The sequence below is a fragment of the Ictalurus punctatus genome, chromosome 13 (genome assembly GCF_001660625.3).
Source record: "Ictalurus punctatus breed USDA103 chromosome 13, Coco_2.0, whole genome shotgun sequence".
NCBI lineage: Eukaryota > Metazoa > Chordata > Actinopteri > Siluriformes > Ictaluridae > Ictalurus > Ictalurus punctatus.
In genome coordinates this window covers 17,187,612-17,215,036 of record NC_030428.2, presented here as the reverse complement: position 1 = coordinate 17,215,036, position 27,425 = coordinate 17,187,612, and the positions used below count along the sequence as shown (strand labels likewise).

General features: G+C 37.6%; 1 protein-coding gene across 4 annotated transcripts in view; it reads right to left on the bottom strand.

Moving 5' to 3' along the window:
* Positions 1-27,425, bottom strand: part of rbfox3a (RNA binding fox-1 homolog 3a) — a 376,227-nt gene that overhangs the window by 291,861 nt on the left and 56,941 nt on the right. For all 4 annotated transcript variants that reach the window (XM_017482608.3, XM_017482612.3, XM_047159288.2 and 1 more), the window contains exon 2: positions 26,326-26,418. The gene's annotated coding sequence lies outside the window, so the exon portion shown is untranslated. The remainder of the gene's footprint in view (positions 1-26,325; positions 26,419-27,425) is intronic.

Here is a 27,425-nt window from a genome sequence, read left to right as displayed (position 1 = left end):
ATGAAGAATGCTAAATTATAGGCAAAATGCAGTAGTATGAGAGGAGCAGCACCTCTTAAACCATGCTATTACAGGAATATTATCCACTTTAGGGTGTAGTCACACCAGGCCAGCATTGGTTATTTTTTTCATATGTGTATAACAGCATGGTCCATCATGTACTGTATTATTACTTCCTTGTTTGTCAGAGAAAACACAATTTGAAAACGAAGTTTATCAATGCAGTAGATGTGTTATCATACTTTATACTACAATGCTGTTGAATGTTTAATTCTAATTTATCAGTTTTTTTATTGCATTTTTGGAAGGAGTCTCCAGTGTCAGCACAGGAAAAATGTTTTCTCTGTAACATGACAAGCTAACTTCATGTAGCAGAAAAAAATTATATTAAAAAAAAAGAGAGAGATAACAGCTAAAACAGCTTCCCCATTGGGCAACTTTGGGTCTTCCAGTGGAATTTCTGGTTTAGTGTGTCAGGCAAGTGACAAGTAGAATTATAAGATAATAATTATAAGAATTTTAAGCTGTTGGTTATCAATGAACACAAATTTGACATGAAAGCAGCAAGAAATACCATTCAAATGATTTAATAAAAGGTTGTGTAGCAAACTTTGAGTATTCTATTCTAGATTAATATGGGATTTTAAATCCTCTCAGTAGACAAAGAAGTAGACTTTATAAATAAAGTAAATAAAAAGGTACATCCTAAACAAAACTGATTCTGATAACTTAACATTAGTAAACTACAAATTCCAAAATGATCTTAGCCTTGCCTTGGCTCTTCTTTTGATGACCTTCTGTTGAGCACTGCGGCTTTTTTCCCTATTAAATTCACTTCATTACAAACATGTTAACAATGCTGTTAGGGAATTTTACATTCCTCTATATTAATTTTCCGCATGTTACATATTAGCCCAGATCTGCCTGGAGCTCTGCAGTGTATGGTTGAGCAAGTAGATTGTAACAATCTAGAACGATTTATGATTTTCCAAAGCATAAATTCATAATGATGAGTTTCATTATCGCACTTCAAGCACATTTACTGGCCATGCTGTTGCTCCCATTGGAAGCAGCAGGAGTTGGTGCTGAGTAACATGCTCTGAGCCATAATGACCAATCAAGGATGTACATATGGCCTGGGTAATCCATATCAATATTAATTACCCCTCTGACACAAAGTACAATTAACTAAAACATGACTGAGAATCAGCCTTAGGTCTGCGTGCCCCTGTGTGCAGCAAGCTTAAACAATAAGTGAACTTGCAAGCTATAATGAACAAGATTATGCAAGATTACGGGGTTGAGCTTCTTATCAGCACCTTCCTCAAGTGTTTGAGGTGAGAGAAAGGTAACACAGGAAAGTTCATTAATTTAACACAATGTAATTTATTTTCAAGAAGCTGTGATGAAGCTTCAGTAATTGTAGTTGACTTTAGACCACCACAGATAAATATTCTAAACATTGGAGTGTGTGTGTGTGTGTGTGTGTGTGTGTGTGTGTGTGTGTGTGTGTGTGTGTGTGTGTGTGTGTGTGTGAGAGAGAGAGAGAGAGAGAGAGAGAGAGAGAGAGAGAGAGAGAGAGAGAGTTAACTTTCAATTTATTACCTTAGAATACACACAGAATGAAGCCATATCTTAATTAATCTAATTTTAAGTGTGAAGTGTGAGCCATAAAGGATTTGTGCAAGACTTATTGTGACATAGTTCTTTCCATTTATATAACATTATCAGAACCTGTGCTAAATGAACATTCACACTTTTCTGGTCAAAGACTTCCCGTCACCAATTAAAAGAACTTTTTCAATGCCCTGTGCAGTGATACGTGACACTAACCTTTTCTTGGTACCTTGCTAATTAAGGACAATTTTATTTTCAACACTAACTTGTGCAAAACATGAGAGAGTTGACACTTACCCATATGCAAGTCGTTATTGCCTGTCCAGTCACATTCACTGTGCATCTCTTTATGTGCTACACAACAGCATGAAAGTGCTAGCAATAATCATTGAATCATATCCAGATAGTAACATCCAAAACACTTAACTCTTATAGGTAAAACACTTCAGTGAGCAGAAGTCCAAGCCCTTTCCTTGCTCTGCAGCATACCTCAGATTTTTGTTTCTTGACTAAATAGACCCCTTTCAGCACCCAGGATTATGGGAAAAGCATTCTGACAATGGAGAAATTCTGAGATCATTAAGAGTGGAGAGGACATGCTGGTATGATGTCCTAACACAGAAATAGACCCTTCAGAAAGAGATTTTAAAAAGCTCATGCAAATGGCCTATCTAACTGAAATGCACCACTGACTTCTGAAATGCAGCTCTGTACAGTGTTATAGTCTGCTCCACAATGAATGAGCAATCCCAAAAAGCACAACCATCAACCAACTAGCTAGGGTAGCGTAATGAAAGTATAAGTCCAACAATCGTAATGCTGGCAAAACTGCTCTTACCACAAACCAATGTAAACAACATGCTTCTGTCATGTTGCAGTACTGTTTTTAACACACTTTTATTGCCCTTGCCATTTCCCTTTTGACAGAATCTCCAACATCTCACAGCTGTATTAAGATTAATGTATTAGCTAAAGTGACACTTTTGAGGGTTGAATGATTGAGTCAAAATTAAAATAAACACTAGGTTATGGAATATTTACCGAAATCATTGTGATCTGAAACAAATTGATTTTTTTTTTTATTATTTAAAAAATGTTTAGAAGCATATATACCAGAGCGACAAAAAACTTTGAAATATTAATATTTGACAAACATAACATTTACTACATTCATACAGTACATTGGTACATACTACCAAAGGCAAGTGCATACCTATTCCTATACCTATGGTTCCTCTTGTTTGGCAAGTGGAAAGTTGTATGACGTAGGTGTTGCACAATTCTGAGTGAGAAGGGAAAGTCAATGAGGGCATCTTAAAACAGTATTGAAGCAGTCGATGTGACCTTCTGTTTCAATATGGCCAAACTATGGCACCAATTATAGCCTACTGATAAACTATCACAGGATCCAAGTATTTCTATCTATTGTGCGCAATCTTCCATAACACTATGCCTTCTGAAACTCTTTTCTCTACCTTGTTGATGCTGTTCCTCTCGAGCGGCAAATGCAAATGTCAAATCAGATTAGTGAAAACACCTCACCTGCATGCAAACGGTGCCCCTGCCCAATGCCATCACTTATGTTGGTTTACAGTGTGACAGGTATTTCATCATGTTGTTTCTATGATAGAGAGGGAATTGTTTTAACCTCCTGGTCAGCGTAACATCAATTACTGTCACCAGCCACGATCTTGTCATAACTCTGAAAGTTACATTTCTTTTGAGGTCAAAGTCCAGGTAATGTACGGATAAAGCTAGCACCTGAAAGAAAATGCAAATAGAGCTTGTCTTTTTTGTTGTAATTCAATAGAACTGACTTCATTATATTCTAGTGCTGCTTTCTATATGAGTTGGCTTCACCCTGTAGCAATTTTACCGGAGCCACAAGACACTCAATCTTATGTAAAAGGTCCATAAAAGTTGAGAAACAAGATCTGAATCCAAATTTAAAATGTAATCATCCACCATGAACCATAACAGAATTCAGAAGTTGAGACTCTCCACAGGCTCCCTTCAGGCAAAGTAAGGTAAAAGTACTCATACAGAAACAGCTTCCACAGTTCTAGCAATGATTATAATTCCAGCAACTTTTGGAGTGAAACTTGCTCTGAAAAAATGCTTTTCACATCTTAAGATCGTTCGCGCTGAGGTGAAATTCATTAAAATAAATAAATAAATAAATAAAATAAAAAAAAATTAAAAAACATCTATCAAATTGCAGGCTCTCAGTAACAGTTGCTTGTTATTTAGGGTCAATTTGAGGAATATCCAAGTAAAATATTACAGAGAGCATTTAGAGCCAAATCAAATAGATAAAACATTAATGGACCTCAATGATGCTCATGAAGAGCATTTCATTAACTTAAATAGATACAAAATCTGCTTTCTATGACTACCATGTGCACTCAGCAGGAGGAATTCATAGACAGTAAGTATGAACAAGGACACTTAACTACAGTAGTAGAGAGTTATGGGGAGGCAGCATGGAGCAGGATGTTAATTACTTGCAGTGCAGGCATCACAGATCAGGGAAATTACAGCCACCAGCTCCTGATTATTACCACCCTGCAAGTCCAAAGCAAGAGCTGCTGTAGATATAGTGGATTGCCTGTGTCTCTCTTTTTCACACACACACACACACACACACACACACACACACACACACACACACACACACACACACACACACACACACACACACAGGATGTGTTTTGCTCTCCTTTTCAATTCTCTATTTGTCAGAAGAGTATTATTTAGTCGAACAGTATTTAATAAAGTTTTTCCAGCCACACTGATCCTGCAACATCTTCTCCATTAAGACCTATGATCACGTGACTCACATAATTCAGTTAATAAGGCTGATTAAATTTTGCTACTTTGCTAAGAGTAGGAACTGGTACAATAATAGCTGTGTATTGCATTACACATTGTTCCTCTGGCACGTGAACTATTACACTTTATATAGTGTCTATACAGTGACTGAAAAATCAAGCTATTTCTGGTGCATAATACATGTTTGGTTTGCCCCATCTCTCACTTTAACCCTTGTTACACTTTTTAAGAAACCAAATTTCTTCTCATTATCATAATGTTTAAAATTTATGGTGTATTTCAAAGGGTTCCACTAATTCTTGAGTAAAATTATCACAATTTATATTTTATTCATAGCACTGTAGATCACAGACCACAGAAAAACCTTGCTGAGTGATTTTCACTGTGTGGGGGATTGCAGTAAGAGTGAACTTAGTGAGGGAGAACATGGTGATGAAGAGCATAGTGTTGACACTGTGAAGGTATGTCCTGTATTTGTGTGTGTGTGTGTGTGTGTGTGAGAGAGAGAGAGAGAGAGAGAGAGAAAAAAAATTCTTATTCTGCATCTTCACAGTCACGCCCATTCATTTTCCATGGCCGTCAGATCACTTTCACTTCCAACAGTCCATTTCACCTTTGAACCTTTTATTGCAGATGGTGTAGTTTTGCTATCTGATATAAATTCAAGGCAAAAAACCCCTGTGCATTCTAAGAGATATTAGAGCAGCACAGTCATTTATTCTAGGTGTATTTTGAAAACTGGGGTATGGATCTTTCAGGTCAAGGTACTGAACTAAAAGCCCTTTTTCCTGTTAAGGAAATTTAATTTATTTTTGCATAATGACTTGGCAGGAACAAATGTATTATCTTTAGCAGTGGTAAAAGATGATCTTGAGTTTGGGTTAAAGAAACTGATAAACTGTTACTTCAGTTTTCATTAAATGTGTTAAATGTGCCCAAGCTCCTAAAATGAAAAGTGCAGAGAATCTTTTGAAATCCGTAACAATCATCCTATGTTAGAAAAAAGTGTGCCCTGGCCTTCTGTGTGCTCCTAAAATTAAAATGACATCTGTAGAGGAAAAGAAAGACTGCTCACTTCAGCCCAGAAAACAGATTATTCATTGTCTCAGAGTATTGCAACTAATGTTGGTAATTCAAGGTACCTCAGGATTGTACATCTGATTTCTTTGATGGTGATGTGCTCATGAGTCCTGAAGTCATACAGATAGCAAAAATTAAATGTTGTCCAAGCCCGAGAACTTTCTGGTCATCTGAGTCAAGAAAACATTTTTAAAGGATTTCTTTTAGGCTTTCTATGAAATCAGCTGTATCCAAACAATAATCGCCACTTCTGTTATGACTTGGCAATTGCAGGAATTTGCAGGACAATCTGTGTTCTTGCAAGTTTTTGGGAAGCTGGAGGAAACCCATGCAAACATGGGGGGGAACATACAGTAACCCGAGCTCAGGATCGAACCTAAGACCCTGGAGCTGTGATGCGGCAAGGCTTCCCATTTGTGTCACCATATATATGACTTTCAGTTCACCAAAATCTATTCAGTTGGACAATGATTCAGATTTTATGTCTGGGCCCTTTAAGAATGTAATGAAGCAACTGAATCTTAAACATCAGGTTCTTAGTGCTTACTACACCGAATTATAAGATGTGCTGGAAAGATTCCATTAAACATTGGAGTTGGCACTGTGGCCATTTTTCCTAAGTCAGAAAAAAGACTGGGATGAAGGAATTCCCTTATTGCTGTTTGCTATTCAGGAGGCTGTACAGGGTTTGATTGGATTCAGACCAACTAAAGTAGTGTTTTGCTAGCACTCTGCTTGTGATCTACTGAAAGTTTTACAGAAAGAGTTGTTGTCCCCAGACTTCATTGTACAGACTCTTGGAAGGAGAAGAACGCATTGTGTATGTGATGTAAATATCTCATGCTTTATGTTCCTTGCTCCAGATCAGATGTCTATTCTCCAGCTCCACCTGCTCCTCCGGTACTTGCCTCCTCTGTGAATGTGTTAGCATTCGAGTCTCCTAATTCAGATGGTCTCAGCATAGGTAGTGTTTGTTTGCCAAATTTGGAATCTTTCTCAAATATTCAGGCCAAACTTGCACACTTGACAAATTCAGCTCAAGGTGACTTAGTAAGTCTCAATGAAAAATATTAATCTCTCTTTTCTGATACACCTTCTCATACTGCAGTCCTCAAATATTACATTAATTTGGTGATATTCCTCCTGTCAAACATAATGCTTACTGCGTCATTCATACCAAATATTCCATTGCGCAAAAGTACACAGACTCTTTGGTTGAGAATGTTTCAGTTCTGAATATTTTATAGATAGGAATTTAAGCCAAACTGACCCTTTCCCACTCCTTGAATGGAAGAGTGTGTAATGCAAGCTTTGATATAAAATTCTAGATTCATTAAAGGGTTACTGGCAAATTCTACCAAGTGTGCATTTATTATTTCTCTGCTCTATATTAGACACATTTCTACAATATACAGTTATGCCTTTTGGTTTGAAAATTGCACCAGTTACATTTCAGTGATAGATGAACCATGTCTGATGTGATGTGGACAATTTGAAGACTACTCTGATATTTTTACAGCCATCTTGTTACCTTGCCTTTGCTTGCTTTCAGACTGCCTCCCTTACTTTGAATCTTGCAAAGTATGAAGTCAGTCACACCACCATGAAACACTTCTTTAATCAGGTTCTTCAGTACAGGGTACTTTTTCATCCACTAGATGCTAAAGTTCAGGCCATAATGGTTCTTCATGCATCCAAGACCAGAAGAGACCTTCAACTCTTCCTCAGGATGGCTGGTAATGATAGGGTTTTTTTTTTTTTTTTTTAAATAAAACATTTCTGATGTTGAGCTGCCTGAAATATCCTCTGTAACTCCACTCATTTTGTGTGGTCTGCTAGCTGTGAATTTGCTTTTGAAGCTGTTCAATCTTTGTGTAGTTTTTTTCTGCTCCAGATTTCCAGAACCCCAAACATGTGAACTCAGAAGTTTAACCGGCATCAGTTGAACTATAGTTTTATTAAAAAGGAAATCTATGCTCATTTGATCAATCTGGAGGATTTTTGGTTGGATGCATTTTGAAGCCATCATAGTTTTTACACATTGGGCATTATGCCCAATAGCATGTGATGATTCATGTGGTGCACTTTGAATGTGTAGGGATTTCAATTAAACAGTCCTCTTTAGAAAAGCTATGACAATGTTTAGCACTACACAAAGTATTTCAGAAGAAAATTACTTAAGACATTTTTAATTAAAGAAAAGCAAAATTTCAGTACTCAGAGATTTTGTAAGCAATAGGATATCAGTTGCTGATTTTCTACATACTATTAAGTAACTGTTTCTGAAGTAAGTGAGCAACATTTGTTTTCTATATTTTGGCACTAGACACACAAAGTCCCTTTGACAGTGGGCATTTTCATAGTGCTTACACAAACTCTCATTTTGATTAAATTACAGCACAAATCAAATTTTTCAGCAGGTGGTTCCTTTCACTCCTCCGTCTTACCCTGTATCTCTCAAACCATTTTTTGTTGTTTTGACTCTGTAGTTCAATGCAGTGGATTGGAAATGAAACATTCCAGATAGCAGACCAACACTGAATCAACAGTGAATCAATGTTAATGCATCACCGAAACAATCATTGAATCAATGTTGAAATTTAACATTGATTTTTCATCAAGTTTACACCCTGAAATAATGTTATTTCAACAATGAAAAATAGATCAAGATGGACAAAGAAATCAATATTTGTTCAACTAGAGTGAAGTGTCATGAGGTCACAAAATTAACAGGATCAATGGCCCGCACATTTCATTTGACACAGGTTTTACACGAGATGCCAGCTTCCTATATTTATCCAGGTGTGGGACCGGCACTGAGTACCTGTCCAGGAATCGAATCCGGACCACTGCAGGGAGAGCATGGGCTCCTTAGCTGCTGGACCACCAGAGAACATGAAATGAACACTAAATTTCACTGAAATGCACTCAGCTGATTTGCATTTTGTTGAATGAAGGGACAGATGGATGGACATTAAATCTAAGCATTAAATCTCAGTGGGGAAATTAAGCTGACCAAAAATCAATACTGATTAACTGTTTGTCTTTTCAACACTGAAAAGCAATGAATTATCAACATTGATTTAATATTATTTAGCACTGAATATTCAAAATCAACCAAAATTATGATTCTGATGGAATTTCAATATTGAATCAATGTTGCCTTGCTATTTGGGAATGTCTGTATCTAAATCCAAACATATATTTAATCCGAATATATTTGCCTGTGTGGTGGGATAAAGTTATAGAAATCACAGTACATTTTAAGGAAATTGCTAATATTTTATTCAGCATTTGTGGACTGTTGTGTGTTGTTACATGACTAATGTATGCACAAGAGAGCTACCAAAACATCAAGAGTTGATTCCACATTTGCATCTGGAATGTGTTGCTATTTTCTTTCAACATGGGGAGAAAAGGAGTGTCAGTGCAAGTAAAAAAACTACCATGATTCTGAAAATTATATCTAAATCAGACACTGATCTAGAACATTAGGGTGATGTTTGGTATATTGTGAAGAAACAGGAACATGCTAGAACTAATGAGCACTATTCGATGTTAATATAGATTTATGGAAGAAGACTATCATACAGATAAGAATATGCCAGCATTACCTCAGAGTTCACACAAGATATAAACCTCTGGAAACCCTCAGGAACAGAAAGGCCACTATAAGTTGTGTTTCCTTGGCAGGAACTCAGGAATGTTAGTAGTGTTTCCACTACAGGAACCATAACTGGGTTTAGCTGCTGGGCCATAGTTTCAAAGAAACTTTTTAGTTCTTACTTCAACCCAGGACCTATTAGGGTGGGGCTTACCATACCCAACACCACTGATATGTCAGACTTACAGTAAGTCTCACAGAATGACCAAAATGCATTTTCAAAAACTATTGGGTCAGTCGAGCTCTTTTGGGTACCTGGCCAATTCAGTATTCCAACTCCTCATCTCCCGATAATAGAGCAAATATTTTTTTGTTTGTTCCACCCAGGCAGATGTCTTAGACAAGCTTACAGTGCCATACCAATTATGTTAAGTTGAAAAAAATGTTTAACATATACAATTGTATTTTCTGTTGGTGCAACATTTGCAACAAAGCAGCAATGAAGAAAACCCAGGAATTTGCAATCAGTGATTAAATAGGTTAACTCTGTTAATTCCATAAACAGATGTGTCTTCAACCAGACATACAAAGACATCATATCCCTATTGCTCCATACTTGTAATGTTAGTTGGGTTAGAGGAAAAAAATGTAGACTGAATGGGAGTGCTGGTGCCCATGGAACCCATGGTGCTAGAGTACAGATCTTAAGAACAGCAAGAACTGCATTACAATCTAATTACACTGGAAAGTTAGCCTTAAACTGTCCTTCACTCCTACAATTAGACTGGATAAAACACCTGAGACTGTGTGCATATCAGCCATGATGTGAAGCACAGGCCAGTAAAAGCAGATCACGTCAAGTCTACTATCGCTGAAAAGGCTACTGGTTGTCTTTAGAAACTGCCAAGGAAATACACTCATAGTATTTTAGCAGGCCTTCTTTCCTTCATCTGATGGCTGGTCACCTTTACTGTCAAAGTAAACCCTTAAAATTAATCTGCACTGTAAAGAACGACCCAGCACACACACATATCTCTGGAATCACCTTCAATGAATCTCGGTTGTCATAGCACCTTCCCAATATCACAGCAGGGAAGAATGCTCCAACACAGCTTTGCTGTACTACAACCGAGAAACACTGTTAGCACTTACTTCTCCTTTTGCTTCTGAATTCTCCTATGAAAATTCTCTAAAGCATGCTCAAACAGCACATGCACATTAATAATCAAAAGCAATTTCAAGCTGGGGAGATGGATGGTGCAGGCATGCCGTATGGTGTCTGTTCACACTGTAGCATATTATCTTCATTTTAGCGTGGGACCAGTGCTTTAAGAAAACACAATATGCTACCAGCATGCACAGTCACTGACAGAATATACTAGGTCCAGTCTCCGTAATTAAAATGTATATACGCTCTTTTATTATTTAAATGACTGTTAATGAATATTAATAATTTATTTTCTTTGATGTTTTTTTGTGTGTGTGTGTGTGTGTGTGTGCGTGAGAGAGAGAAAGAGTAAGAGAGAGAGAGAGAGAGAGAGAGAGAGAGAGAGAGAGATAGAGGGGTAGGTATTTATATTTGTATTTAGATTCATATAATAAACAGTTTATTCAGGAGAGAAAAAAAGTATAAATGGCAAATGAATTTCTTAATTTGCAGAGTTCCTACAGCAAGAAGACAGCTAAAAAGAATAAATCGGCAAGGAGGAAATAAAATATAAATATTCATGCTGTGCAGTTAAAGTCTGACTAGTGCAGTGTGCATTAAAACACTTGAAGAATGTGGAAATTTGGAATCAGCAACTGGCATAATAATTGGCATAGCTATTAAAGTTTTGACCAAAAACAAACATAAAAGAACTTCAGTTATAGGAGTTTCCTAAACTACACATAAGCCCTGGATACCATAGTATTATATTTTCCAGTACTACTATGTTTTAAATTTGTAATGCTCAATAAAATTTAAATTACAGTAGGCCTATATCTAGTTTCTAGGATTATACTGTTCACAAAGCATTCAATCAGAAGTGTATATTTTTAGACAAATGCTGTAATCATTAACATATTAATATTTTCTTATGCATAATGCCACACACAAAGCAGAATAGGTTAATACATTCTAATCCAAGTGTAATTGGAGTTTTAATGTATGGTAATGTATTGCACTTACAGGGTTTTAGTGCAGCTGCTGTGCTTACTGTGTTACGTTTTGATGGATCAGGTATATTGCATAAATGGTGTTGACATTCAACCATTCAAGGCAAAATCATGAATAGTTATTGCATAAGCTCTAGTTAAGATGTATGGAGATTTGTATGTGTGGGCAGAACTGAATAATGTGTACCCACTGTTTGTAAAATGAAGGGTTGTGCTTGATCTGTTTAAACGAAATCCCCGCAATCCATGCTGAAGTACTACAGACAGAGCTAAGGCGTTGACTTTCTCCTCATATTTTACTTTAATCACATCCTATTCCTGCAATTAGTGTGCATTTGTTTTACTTTTAGGTTGTAAAATCCAAATATAAATTGTTATACTTGTGCGGAAGACAAATCATGTCAGAGGCTGAAAATAGACAAGAATCGCAAGTCATTATTTCATCTTAACTTCAGTAAATTAGAGAAAGGAGATAAATTATACGAAAAGAGAAATCCACACAGGAAAAAAAAAACACAGACACACATCCCTAGGAAAAGAGCGAGACAGATTTGGGGGGTATGAATGAGGTAAAATCAGTGGGGACTGATTGTCTTTATGCAGAGACAGAGAGCAGACACTCCTTCTCATTATCGCCCACTGATAATGAAAATCAAGCCATCAGATGTAATTTTGAGAAAGATTAAATAGCCAGACCTGGCTCTCTAATTGCTCTTTGTAAAATGTAATTACTACACAATTTACGATTAAATTCCAAAGATAAATAGTGTAGTCCATCAGTCAAAGTTCTGTATGACGACCAGTCCATGGTAAAGTACAATAAAATGTCAAACACATACACACACGCACACAAAAGGAGCCTTGAATCAGAGAAAACCTCACATGTGGATTTCCACCACACAAACACAATCCAACAAACATAGTATAGTAGTTATATTGAAAATCAAGACCAGCATTCTAGTATATTCAGTTACATGTACAGTAAAAGTGCAGTTGTGCATATCATACATTTCATGCAATGCAATGCAGACTAAATGGCAACTTTATTTCATTTTCTGCCAAAGGAACAGCTAGTGCTTTCCCTCGATTTGCAATCCATCACTGTCTGTTAAAGCTGGCAGAGAGAGGGACCGTCACACCCAGACTCCAGTGCAGTGGGTGGGAATAATGTGAGAGGAGTTCATTTAAAAGAAACATAGAGGCTTTAATCTCCTATAGTGCACAAATGCCCTAATAGGCATGTGTAGTGTGCTCTGTCACTCAAGTGTTGGACAAACAAAGCCCTGTAGATTGAGGGGGAAGTGAGTAAGTGAGGGAAGTAAGTGAGCTTCTATACACACACACACACACACACACACACACACACACACACACACACACACCTAAACGCTGACTCGGAACTGAGCTGAGGCTTCCGATTCACATTAGTGACAGCGATGGATGGAGAGTGAGAAGGAGTAGGGGAGAAAGAGATTGAGAGGGAGAGAAAGAGAGTGCTTTTGTGTTTACATGGGTCTGGAGTGCTGTGATAAGATGCCTATCCTGGAACATGTGTTTGCAAGACAATATGATGCCCCTTTGTCATTGTTGTATTGTGAAAACTTTGAAACAGCAAAGCTGAGCTTACAGCAGACAGTTGCCATTTCTAGGAGAGCTTTTATGCGCTATCGGCATGGATTTGAACCACACATTAAAGACCAGCCAGGGTGCGCTGCCAAGATATTTCCGGATTAGGTTTCATATTAAAAAGACCTTCCTCTGCTTCAAACTGACACTGTGCTTTTCTTTATGGAATTAGGTAAAAGCTGGCCTGATTAACCAAAATAACAACTTTGCAGATTCAGTGAACTAGAGTACTGTACATCCAAAAGTGCATCCATTTACATTAACCAAAAAAAAAAAAAAATGCATATGTATGTCAGGTCAAACATTTTATACGTAATATTGCTCGACAGACAAAAAGATTTTGTAAACCCATTGTTACATATTACTTCAGTATATGGTTAATATTTGCTGGCAGGTTTCTATAAATTTACATCACAATGCAGACTCAGAAAGGTACATTTTCCTGAGGAAAGATGAGATGCTCCAACCTGGAAAATGGCTCTCTCATAAGGTGAGCATTTAAAATCTGAGTTTACCTTATTGCAATTTCAAAATATTAATTTTTGGAGTAAATGAACTGATAATTCTGGGGCATTCTCAGAAATATCAGTTTGTGCCCACTTTTCTATGGTTGGTTTGTTGTACGGGCATGTTTTGTACAAGAAAGCTGTGATTGGTGTTCTAATAAAGATAATGGTGGCCCAGTAGCACAGCAATGATCAGGTCTCTTTCTGGAACCTGCTAGACACCACCAATGTATTTTAATGCCTAGATGAATCTGTTCCCCCTGTCAACTATTTAGAAAACATCAGATAAATCAGCTCTGAAGATTGGTCCCTGAACCTGTGCAGAATCTCAATAAAGACCCTAAACCGCAAGCCATGGCCTGAGCCAACTTTATACACATCTTGAATTTTAATATGTAGGTTGCCAATTCTCCTGACAGAGCAGTTATCCATGTGTGCTATATATCAGACCTGATTGGTTAGCTGTCATGAATTGCAGCTGCTTTGATTGCAGTGTGTGGATGTAATTTCTTTTGGTAAATGTAAATCTATCAAAATGTATTAGTGTTTGAAAAAAAACAAGACTGATATTTAGTATTATAGCTAGATCAAAAATATAAAGTTAAGCCATTCATGATTTTACAGTGATCCTTGCACCATAGCTTAAAACTCAAATTACTGAGGACATGGCTTCTGTCACAGCATAGATTTGTTATATAATCATTCACTCTGTTTTTCTCAGGAGATTCAAATTCCTGGATGGCACCAGATTCATGTAATTACCGTCCATGCTTCATTCCCAGACACCATTAGATAAGTCTTGTCAAATTATGTATTCTCACCACTTTTCTTTAGGGCTCACAGTGGCACAAGGGTTGTGCTGACACTCAAACTTTATATATTATGAATTTACCAGTGTGGTTTTCTAAGCACCATTTTTATGGAAATAACTTTCTGAATCCATGAGAGCCTCTGTTTCAATGCTAGATTAAAAACCTACTTGTTTAACATAGTGTAACCAAGATACAATTTTTCTTCTTTTTTACCTTTATTTTATTATTTCATTATTATTTCATTATTTTAGCTTTTTAATCCCTATTTTATATTATGCATGTTATTATTCTATAATAACCTTAAACAATAACAAACACAATGGGTTTCATTATCTGACATTATCATACATCAATGCTTACCTTGATCTTTATTCATTTTACTTGCTTTTTTTTTCTGTTTTTGCTGCTTTGTGATGCCGCCTTGAGACAATTTTCATTGTTACAGAAGCAATATAAATAAATTTGCCTTGACTTGTGGAAAAAGCGACCTATCTCCCCTGCCTATAATCTGCACCTAGTCACAGGTATACCATTGACTTGATCCATATCCTGACACTGAGGTCAGCACAAAGCCTCTCTCTGAATTCTATGTCCTAACACTTCTAAAAAATAAATAAATAAATAAATAAATAAATAAATAAATAAATAAATAAGGCAGGAGAAGAGATACTGATATAAATCATCTTGTTTTATGAGAGAAAGCATATCTACATACATGTAGTTATATGGATCTCTAGGGCTGTCCGGTTACCAGGCATATACAGTTGCAATGAAAATTATTCAACCTCCATTGTAAATCAGGTTTACTGGCAAAATTTACAGACTTTCAATTGTTTGCAATGAACAAATCAAACAAAAGCAATTGAAATAGTTCAACACAATGAATGCTTCATGTGGTTTCCCCAAATTCAACTGAAAACACAACTTATAATAATTTCTCCAGTCTCAAAATTATTCAACCCCTTAATGGCAAGTATCTTTAGTATTTAGTAGAGCACCCTTTTGCTGTTATGACCTGCTTCAAGCGAGATGCATAGCCAGACACCAGCTTCTAGCAGCGTTCCTGAGGAATCTTAGCCCATTCCTCATGAGTAATGGCCTCCAGTTCAGTAATATTATTGGGTTTGCATGCTGCAACCACCTTCTTCAAATCCCACCAGAGATTTTCTATGGGGTTCCAGTCAGGTGACTATGATGGCCTTGTAGAATCTTCCAGGACTTCTTCTCTAACCAAGCCTTGGTGGAATTTGAGGTATGCTTGGGATCATCGGCCTGTTGGAAGGTTCAATGACTCCCAAGTCTCAGCTTCTCACAGACGCATGACATTTTCTGCTAGGATTTCCTGATATTTCAATGAATCCATCTTGCCTTGCACACACTGCAGGTTTCCAGTGCCAGACTATGCAAGCAGCCCTAGAACATCACTGAGCCACCACCATGCTTGACTGTGGACAGAGTGTTCTTTCTTCATTCTTCTTCCTCCAGACATACTGCTGATCCATCATGTTGAAAAGTTCCAGTTTTGTTTCATTGCTCCACAGAACAGAATCCCAAAATATTTCTTTGATTTTGAGTCGACTTTTCTTATGCTTTTGGGTCAGTGATGGTGTACGTCTTGAAGTTCTGGCATGGAAACCTTCTGCGTTTCGTACGCGCCTTACTGTGCTCACTGAAACCTCAGTGCCTGTTGCCACCAAGTCTTGCTGCAGGTCTTTTGCAGTCACTCGAGGGTTTTTCACAACCTGCCTTCTCAGAAATCTGGTTGAAGCCACTGATAGCTTCCTTTTTCTGCCCAGTCCAGGTATTGTATGCATTTTTTGCCCCTAGCCAGTTCAGGTATTTCATGTGTTTCGTGTATTTAATGAATCCCTTGATTAGTTGCATCAGGTGTGCTTGAGACAACACCTGTTTTGCATATTTGTGCTGTTGTGAACGATTCTATTCAGGGGTTGAATAATTTTGAGACTGGAGAAATCATTATAAGTTGGATTTTCATTTGAAGCTTTCATTGTGGTGAACTATTTCAATTGCTTTTGTTTGATTTGTTTATTGCAAACAGCTGAAAGTCTGTAAATTTTGACAATAAACCTGATTTACAATGAGGGTTGAATAATTTTAACTGCAACTGTAGGTACAGGTTGTATTCTGTTGATTGGAGGACACTGTGTTAAGGGATGAAGCGGTGAGATGATATTAAAATGGAAAACCCACACTAGGGAGACAGAAGCTAAGTGTGTCTAATCGAGATGAATGAGTCTGTTCCCTCAAGCCTCCCAGCGGATACGGCTCTACCCGCACCCTCCACACTTCACTCATTAATTACCATGAATTAATGGTTTTATCCACACCAAGTAAATAAAAGATTGTCACAAGGCCATGAATTGAGTGCTGCTTTTATTAAATACTGTGAAAATGTCAGCCGGTTAGAGCCAAATTAAAGGTACAAACAGATCAAACTCTATTCCAATCAAAAATAATCTTCATGTTACAAGATTAAATTAGTCACTGCCTGTTCCACCAAGGCTCAAGACATATTGTGTCACTTCACTGTAATTCCTAGATTAGAGATGGCAGTCATTTGTAATGTGATCCTATAAGCACCTAGGAGACTGTCCCCTCAAGCCATGGCTGTTTGCAAAATCTAGCTAAATTAACTGTATTATCCGTCAGTGGCAGAAAGGTTACAGGTTACTGTATCATCATCCTTTGGTGACTTCTGTAGATAGCTCTAACCGGTTTACATACTTAATTTGGTATGGATAGGTTGAATGGAGCACAAATAAGTCTTTTAGTCTTCCTCCAACAAAACACTACAGCACCCAGAAAATTATCACATTTATGGCAGGCATGGTGGGGGAGACCTACACTCATCGAAGGTCATGCCATGGAATCTCATCCATGTGGACTCAATTTCCCCGTGTCAATATTTACACCAATACTGTGCGATATCCAACAACGCATTAAGTGTGCTAGGGCACGGGCTTCATCCACTTAACTGTGGTGCCATCACTTGCATTTCAGCCGTGTCTTATTAACACTATTAATTATCCTTTTCAAACCTCATCTGTATGTCTCTGCTCAAGGTTTGTTTATTTGTTGGCACATTTTTTAAAGAATAATGTTCGCTAATTACATTTTTGAGTGACAGCTGGAGTAAAGCATGTTTACTGAGTCAGTTTACATTCTATGTAGAAAAATGTAAATGAACCAAAGTCAATTTGAAGTCACCCTCAATATGCAGAGTTTCTTTGCTAATTCCTGGTATATACAAAACAAACTGTTAATAAATAACACAAGCAAAGTATGTGGATGGCATTTTAAAAAAATTATAGTTTCATACTTTTTTTCTGAATTAACATGATTAACAGAATAACTAAAACAGACTATAGTCTATATATTAAGGGTAAACTTGGGACATCTTTACTTGTGCACTATGAAAGACAGAGAGAATGGGCTATAGAGTTTTGATTTTACACTGCAAAATCTCAATCAGTAACGTGAGAATTGAGAAAGTGAGAATGAGAGGTTTTGCTTGGAAGGTCCATTCCTCCATCTATTTTCTGTACCACTTATCCTTACTGGGTCACAGGGAACCTGGAGCCTATCTCAGGGAGCATGGGGCACAAGGCAGGGGACAACCTGGACAGGGTGCCAATCCATCACAGGGCACAATCACACATCTACCTCAGCTTACAGTGCATGTACTTGGACTGGGAGAGGAAAGTGGAGTACCCAGAGGAAATCCCAAAGCACAGGGAGAGCATGCAAACTTGACACATAGGGCCATGGCAGGTGACTGGAGGTGTGAGGCAAACATGCCAACCACTAAGCCACTGTGGCTGCTTGGAAGGTGAGATATATTATATTATATTATATTAATATATATATATATATATATATATATATATATATATATATATATATATATATATATATATATATATATATATATATATACATACATACATACATACATATACACATACATATATATACATATACATACACACACACAGTCATATCATAAACAATAGACATTGTTGGTGGTCATGGTTCATCGATTAAACAAAATTACATTATTAACCATTTCTAAATGTTGTTAAGTTTTAAACTGTTTGACTTAACACTGAATGACAAACCATGTGTTTGTTTTTTGTAGACAGCCTAGCTAGCCATTCATTGTAACTATTTAATCTACTTCCCCTATAGTTAATAACTTCACAATAGTTACACCGGTGTAACGCTGAAATAAAACAGCCAAAGGTGGTCGTGTGAGAGCTTCTACAAGAGAAATATATGTTCCCCCATTTTTTATAACTAATCACATGACCACCAAGAACAGTTGACAATTTGACTGAATGTTTAATACTTCAACCATATAGAAAACTGTTTTAATTCCCTCAACTACTATTACATATTTACTACAAGTCTATGGAGAATATGATTTTAAAAAGTTGCAACAAATATAAACCATATTGATCAATAATACTCATCGACTGCATATAGAGGATTTAACACTAAAGTTATGAGAATGTACAGTCAGGTTGTGGTGGTACTAAGGGATACCACCAATAGCAAAAATAATGTTTGATCAGTGAGAAGAAGAATAAATCAGATGACATTAAAGAAAAATCAAAATCAAAGTCTGCACTAAAAACTGCTTCCCATTTTTCTTCTTACACTATTGAGATCTTATGATGGGAAGTTATGCTACTTTGTTTTGTTTTTTTTGTTTTTGTTTTATTTATTTGTGTTAAACACAGTGCTTTATTGTTTGAAGAAATCTCTTGAAACTTGATTCTGAAAGCTCCCTGGTTATAGCGTGAACAAATATCAAGAAAATGCTCAATAGACATGTATTTAAAATCATGTATATGGTATTTGCTAGAGAATGGGGTTTCACATAGGTTGAAAAGGGGTTTTGATTCCTATATTGTTTCCTCAGTTTGAATGTATACAGAGACCTATACCATTAAATTAAAATTGATGTTCCACATATCACATACTGCTTATTGTTTAATTCCGAACCAAATGTACTCGAATAAAAGCCCAAACCAGAAAACCCAAATTACTCACAAACTGTGCTATTATAAATAAACTACACAGATGCAGTTTGCACTGTGTAAGTTTCACAGTAGGAATGTCAACAAATACGAATAAATTATTCAGAATCAACAGAATAGAAGGTGCAGTATTCTTTTTTTTTTTTTTCTGTGCATCTTCGTTGGTTTTCTCCAGTAGCCTGACTTAAACACTTCCTTAGTCAGGTCCAAAATAAAACCATATTTATATACAAACTGACCTGAAATATACTAAAGAAATATGGTTTTATTTATAGATCCACTGCTCCATATAGCCCACGCAGGCCACAAGCTGTGGATATTTCCGCTTTTGGTCATTCTTCTATTAAAAGAAAATCTTCCCAGATATCCAGACAGATATTATAACAAAATGGAACTTAAAAGACCCCATTTTGACTCACAGCAGCACTGTGTCCCAGCTCTGAAGTTCATTCTGATAGCATGTCCAGAAAACTTTTCAGTTCTTTCTGGAATAAAAAAAAAAACAAAATAAAAACTAAAGTAAATCTGATTTAAAAAATTATTAGGTGGTTGTTGCAGCAATAAACAATAGTTCCTGATTTGGAGAAGACATCTGTTTTTGAAAGATAGTTAGCTAGCTTATAGAGTCACATTAGAGCATCTGGTTTAGACTGATTATGAACTTGAGTAATGTAGCTGAGAGTGGGAAGTGATTCAGGAAGTTTCGTAAAGTTTTTTTTTTTTTTTTTTCTGCAAATTGCTATTTGTTGTCATATTTGGTGAATGACTTCTTATTCAAGCAACCATAAACATTTCAGTTTAGGCCACTTCCAGTTAAAATCCCAATACAGATACAGATATGTGGAGCAGTAAATAGATCCAGATACAAATAGTGGCATTGCGTTACAACCCTAGTTTATAGGCATCTACAAAAATTCCATCATACACACCACTGAACCAAACCTTAGGGGACACATAATAAAGAAGTCATGCCCACAGAGCAGGAATGTCCTATCCAAGTGTACCAAGCATGAGGTGATGCAGCACACACAGGATACACCCTGCCGTGAGACCAAGCTCCACATATCAAATAGAGGGAAGGACTACAATGTACCACCCCTCCTTCTCTCCTCCCTCTATCCCCTCCCTGCTACCCATTGCCAGCCAGCCTCTGTGCCAGGCCCCCGATGCCCATGGCAGATGGCAGAGTGGGCAGCAGGTATCAGCCTCCTGGCACCACAAACATCTGTTATCATTACCAAATGCTAATTGCCATCAATCAGGACAACACCTCCATCCATTTGTATGCAGGGTTCATAAGTGGAAGTGTCTAAGGAGTAGAGGGAACATAAAAAGTGATGTCTAAATTTGCCCCCGAGCAATGGCACGAGCGCACACTGCAGGAGGCGCGACTCAGTTGGCAAAGTGCTCTGCTTGTTAATGTGCAGACTACTAACAGAATTGTGAGGTACCATTCTGCCTTATCAGAACTGTGTGTCCTTTTGTGTAATGGTATTTGCCCAAAGCACATGCCAGGTTCAGCAAAAAGGATCGATGTGAGACTCGGCAAAATATCGTAGTATATGTTTACACCAGCATTCTGAATGTGTCCTGGCTTAATTCATGGGTCATGGCTCAAATGCCCCTTCATTTTTCAAATGAAATCATTTTTTACTCTCCCCTGATGATCACAAAAAGGTTTGAGGGCAAGATGGAATGAACGAATAACCACTTTTAAGTATTTTGAACTACTATTTTGTCCTTGAGGTACATGAGGAAGCCAGCAGGGTTTTTTTTTTTTTTTGGTCATTGAAAGGAGCCATTCAGCCTGTCCCCATTCTGTAGTGCCAGTTTGCAGGTGGGTGTGGCTGGCACCATCATCCTGAGCCCTGTGTGAGGGCCCTACACTCCTCAGGAGAGAAAGTGGGCTGACTAAGCAGCACTCTCTTGGAAGTGTCGGCCTAAGCTTGTGCCACATGCCACCTGTGCCAACAAAGAGCACTATAGCCGGCGTCTACTCCCCTGCTCCCACTGCCTACTCACAGCCGCCCATATGGCAGAAGCCCCAGGGGACAGAGCTGCCAATAAGGGAAAAGGGATGGGAATGGATGATGTCAATAATATACCCATGAAGGCCATCTTATGAAAAAGTTTCTAAAGATAACCATAATTTTTTAAAAATATTTTTGGAATAAAACCTACAGCTTATGTTCTTGCATAAATACCTGTCAACTCATAGTATCTGTAGGCAGTACACTGGACATCTATATTAGTTTTAGGTATAGCTCATGTTTAATTGAAACCAGGCAGCTTTCTCCCAGCCTTTGTGTTGAATCTGGCTCCTGCCAAAGGCGCATTTCTGCCCAATTAAATTACTCGCTGCTGTGTGGAAAAGTGAGAACGTCAGTCCTCATATTGCGTATTTTGTTGGAACACTTGCATAAAAATTGTTGCCATAAACACTTGTGCTCGTAAACATGGGCTCTGTAGCTGTAAAAGGGTGCATAAAATGAGGCTATGAGGACTGGAAACAACACTCTAGTCAGAACATCTGTTAAGTGCCATGCAACAACATGATCCCAAAACACACAACAGGGACTTCATAAACTTCCAATGGTTTAATTGCTCCCAATCAGATTGTCTCTTAAAAAATTAAACAAGCTCACTCCAGCTGACAGATACACTAGATGATCTACATTTGAGCCTCACGCTCAAAAAAAAAAAAAAGAAAAGAAAAAAAAAACAGTCTGTTATAAATTAATTATAAAATTTATAAAAGAAAAGACAGCTCTGTACTAAGGGTGATATTTAGAAAGACCCATGGAACAAATTATACTACCAATATAAGAAGTTATTATAGGTTTATATCACATAATATTATTATTGTTATTGTAATAACCCTTCAAAGTTCTTAAGGGGAGCATGTCTCTTCATACAGTGCATACATACAGTGTGGGTGGTGCTACATATAGCATTTACGAAAAATCTTACCATTAACCTAATTTACAATTAAAAACTATTTATTAAATTATTATTAATTGAGCCTAAAAATGGCAAATTTTCAATTTAAAAAATGTATCTTCAAAGCCTGTAGGTGCAATTCAATTTTAATGTGTTTACAACTTAACACCGAAACACCAAATGCCAAGGTTTCATTTTTGCCTAATGAGCTTTTGGGTTGAGGCGGTTTATTAGATGCAGCACATATCCCTATTACACTACATCTGGGAGGCTTTGAATTTTGGAATACAATTAAGGAGGATAAAAACATGGCCACTGTAGGCTGACTATGATTATCTTTCAAAAACAACAAAAAACAACAAAACACTAATTTCCTCAAACTATGTTCTGCATGTACAGTAGCACAACAATAATGACAACAATGATGAACATAGTATTATAAGGTTATCTGGGTTAACAATGAATGGGGGGAAGAATCTTAATACTAAGCTCATAGTTTTCTTTCAGATTAACGTCATGCCCCCTCCATGAATTATAGAGCTTGGTCACAGTTAAATCAATAGCTTTGGCCAGAAGGAGTTAGAAAATTAAAGAGCGAAAGTGCAGTCAACACTTCCTTTACTCCAGTCCACAACCTCTCTCTGAGGACAAATGTGGGTGAGGAGTGCCAGCTTCCCGGCACGACTGTGCTAACACAATCACCTTCATCCACAAAGACAGGTGACGGCGTCAGCAGTTGGGCTGCCAGCAGAACAGGCTGTTGCTGCAAGCCATACTGAGTGAGTGGGCCTCATCTTCATGGTCTTGTGTGTATTACCGTGTGTATAAGGCTTCTAGTTATATCTGCTCTGTGTGGACATTGAAATAGAGGAATATGGTGAAGAGGATATACTTGGCAGCAGCTGACAAGGAATGTGGCCTCACAGGTACCAGAAAGTCACGACCAGTTTCCACACTCTGCTCTCAGCCTCACATGTGTAGACACACAGCATTTAATTGCTGCTAATGCCTGAACACATGGCTTAGAAAGTTTGGATAAGACATAGACAGCCATTGACCTGGACAGAGATTATGAAGAAATAAGATCTGAAACCTCCCCCAGCACCCTCATTGCATCGCTTTTCTGTCTGTATTGGATCTTTCAGAACAGCTCATGAATTGTGACATCCACATCTCTAAAGGCTGTCAATGGCGATCAGAAAAAGAAAAAGAAAAAGTATGCACTGTGAATATTCCATCGTTATTTGAAAACTGAATGTTTATGCCGTAAGTATCCATCGTCAAGGACACACCACTATAGAAAGAAAGAATAGAAAGTATAAATATCTTTTTATGGGAAGGAATCATGTGTTTTGTGCCCTAGATGGCACATTGAACAAACAAAATGTGTTTGAGATGCAAAAATGCAAATTTCAGGAGCTTACAGTGTTGCAGTCAGAAAGTCAGATTAAAAATAAGGATCGGATAATCTATAATGGACAAAAATGTAAAGCAAGCTCAATTCTTGTGTGACATTTAATGTGCACATGCCTGAAAAGTTTTAGATGAGCTTCATGCCACACTTTCCAGTGGTTGACTTAAAGAAAAAATAAGCTAGCTTTAGTCTACAATGGATCAACAAGGGGGATTGGGGGATATTTTCTTCGTTAAGACTATGTTAAGGCTGAATGTGTGACATACTTCAGTCTCATTGGTAATTGGACACTTCATGTGTCCATTTACCTGACAGTGTGGCTACTCTGACAGTTTTAGCCACTACAGTGAGGGTGGCTACTCTGAGAATGGCGAATGTATGCTGAATTTCCTGTTCTGATGGACGTCGCTTTAAAAACATGCCGACAGGTCTGGGAGAAATGAATAGGTATCAGTCTGACTACTGATGTATAGAGGGCATTTGTCATTTTTTGCAAGGTTGTGTGAAAACTAATTTCACACACACACACACACACACACACACACACACACACACACACACACACACACACACACACACACACACACACACAGAGAGAACAGGCATCCATACAACAATGTATTTCCATTCAGCAGTTTCTGCTATGACAACCTTCCATCGCCACCCCAAGTTAAACTGCCTTCAGCAGTGTCAAAATATACAAAATACAAAAGCAGTCACACTGAGGGGACAAAAACAAAGATGAATGAACTAGAGTGGTTTCTCCACATATCTATAATCTAATCTTTTCAAAAAATAAAACTTTTTAAACAATAAAAAACATTTCCTGTGGTAAAATATATTCCATAATTGTACAAATTAATCACACAAAGTACTTTGTTTCAATTAATAAAACCAAAAACAGAAAGAAAAAAATATGAAAATGAAAAAGTTACTACTACTACTACATTTTTTTTTTTGGTATCACTGGTGATAAGAAGCGTTGCCCTGAAGCTTAAATAAAAAAAAATTAAATAAATCAAAATGTTAAGCAAATTTAGAGTCCATGAATTAGTATTATACTAAAAGCTGCTACGTAAACCCAATAAGCATTGGCAAATGTTATAATCCACAAAGAAGGATAAACTATTTTAATGTCTATACATAAATATCACTTAAGCCTAGAGTTTTATGTTTATTGTAATGTTATTGTGCCTATGCATTATAATGTCTGCTTAAATAGAAATGTGCTCCAGACTGTAGCCCTCAGCCTTTTCTATGAAGCACAGTTAGTTCTGAGAAGCAACCAAAGCACCCATAGAGTATGTGTATCATACAAACATCTAGAGTAAATCATCACTTATACTCTGGTGCCCTTGGGAGCCTTTTGCTTTTGTATTTTCTCCCTTTTCATCGAGTTGCTGTCCCTCATGCTGAGCTTGGGAAATGAGCCTCTGTGTGCCAATTTGTCCTGGTCTTGCAGCCCGCTGTCCCCCATAGACCACCTGCCTAGGGTAGTCATTGGAGTGCAGCCTGACATACGCTCCCATGCAGGGGGGTAGCAGTGCCCTCCGCAGGCCTTGACCCCCAACCCTAGCTGCCTTAATGGCCACTGGGCTGCCCTACCGTGCCAAGCAGCCAAGCATGGCTCTGAACCACCAGACACAAACACTTGACCAGCATCCTAATGATTTTGTCACCGTCCCATCTCCTGCTCCTTCAGAAACATAAAAATCTTGCCGCAGGCATCATGCGCTCAAGAATTCAACCTTCATGCACTATTTTCCTGAAAAGTTCTTCAAAAAAATTATACCACTGCTTAATATTTAAAACATACTATCTCACCCAACAGTTTATACACCTGAAGGAATACTGATTTCTCGAGCCAGTATAGTAACATAAAAATGATTTTTGTCAAAATGATGTGATATCAGTAAGCATGTATAGGATGTATAGAATATTCCTGCTATACATATCAACAGTGTTTCCAGATAGAAGTGAACACAGACTTCAGTCATGTGTGCAGCATTCAGCACAGCGCAGGCCTAGATAAGCATCTCAAGTGTACTTATGGATGCTCTCACCCTTACACATATCCCTCTGACTCTGAATGAGCAACCAAATCCTCCTTGGTGAGTACTTTCTTTCGATTGTAGGACACTCACAGGGTGACAAGAGCAAGTAAAGCCCAGAATTTGTGTAAATGTGAAACTAATTTAGAATTGGGAGGAGAAAATTTAAATTGCAACCAATTACAAGAATACTTTCATTACAACACTGGGATTTGGAGACCTCTTGAAATTATTCCAGGAGACTCCCGAAAGCTGAAGAATGGCTGCTGATTTAAAACCCAAATCAGTCATCCGACCCTAAGTAGTCCTCAGGACTCCCTACTGCTTGTGGCTCGATTTCTGCCTCCCATCGTGCACTCTTACAGAAATAACACTGCAAATGGGGAGTCCCGCTTTCATACTCACTCATATTAATTACATTAATCATACGTTGTTGTTTTTTTATTAATTAAAATACCCATTATAAACTCTCCGCTCTTCTCAGAGTGCTGTAATTGATGTTTAAATGTTATTGGTGGTTAAATCAGCGTGTATAAATAGTCTGAGCTTTCTAATTCAGCTTCTGTTCTCCCCACTGGAATGGAGAACATTTTTTAAAAAAAATAAAAAATTCAGATGCCTACCAGATCAGAAACGTTTCGTTGTGTAGACTGGATGCTCTCAACTGCTTCCTGAAACTGGGATTCAGCTTGCAGAACTCTTGACTGGATAAGGTTCTAAAAGAAGAAACAGAAAAGAATTCCTGAATTTTAGATAAATCAACCAACCAAAATAAATAATAATTAAGGAATAAATTCCAACATGATACTTTAAAGTTCCTAATTGATTTGAATAAAATATGCAGAGTATTGGCAGGGTCCTTATAGAAAATCAAAATGCTCTGGTTGTCTCTGGCAGCAACTCCCTGACCATCACCATTGCCCAGCAAAATTCCTTCCCCAGCTGCCACACAGGAAACCAGCAGAGGACAAGCACTAAAACCTATGCTGCTTTTCCACCGCAGGAACTTTCCCCACGAACTAGGGACTTTTGGAGGTGTTTCCACTGCAGGGATCAGGGTCTAAATTAAGTTCCGGGTAAAATATTTAGCCCTTGCAAAGTCACTATTCGGGAGGTGGTACTTTTTCAAAAGCCAGGAACTTTGGGGGTGGGACTTGGGTGCTGAACATACTGATAGGTTGAGGGCACGCAGCATTTTTTTTTCAAGTACCATTTTTAAAAGTCTGTTGCGGTGCGTACAGTAACAGTTTTTTTATTGCGATTCGAATCAACACAATGGACTTTCTTTAAAAATACAACAGATGGAATGACAACGAGGCCACAATAAAAAGTATACTTAAAAATATCAAGTGATTTGAGCAAGCTGAGCTCATGTGTGTGCGTGTTCGTCTCAGTCATCTCAGCAATCGCTGATCAAATCTGTTTGCTTACTTTAAGTCTAGCATTACGAGCATTCTGGATTCGCTTTACTACCACTGCTCATCTCTTTTCCAGCATTGTCTCAATTACCTTTTTAGCAAAGCAATACATCACAATCAACAGCAGCACAGCTTGAATCTCCTCCATGCTTGTTGTGCAGTTTCGTTATCAGATTTCAGAAAATAGACTGTGCATTTATAAAACATGAATCTTTATCCAAAGACAAAAAAAAAAAAATCATTCCATGACCAGGAATCAAACCCGGACTGAGGCAGTGAGAGCGCCGAACCCTAACCCCTAGACC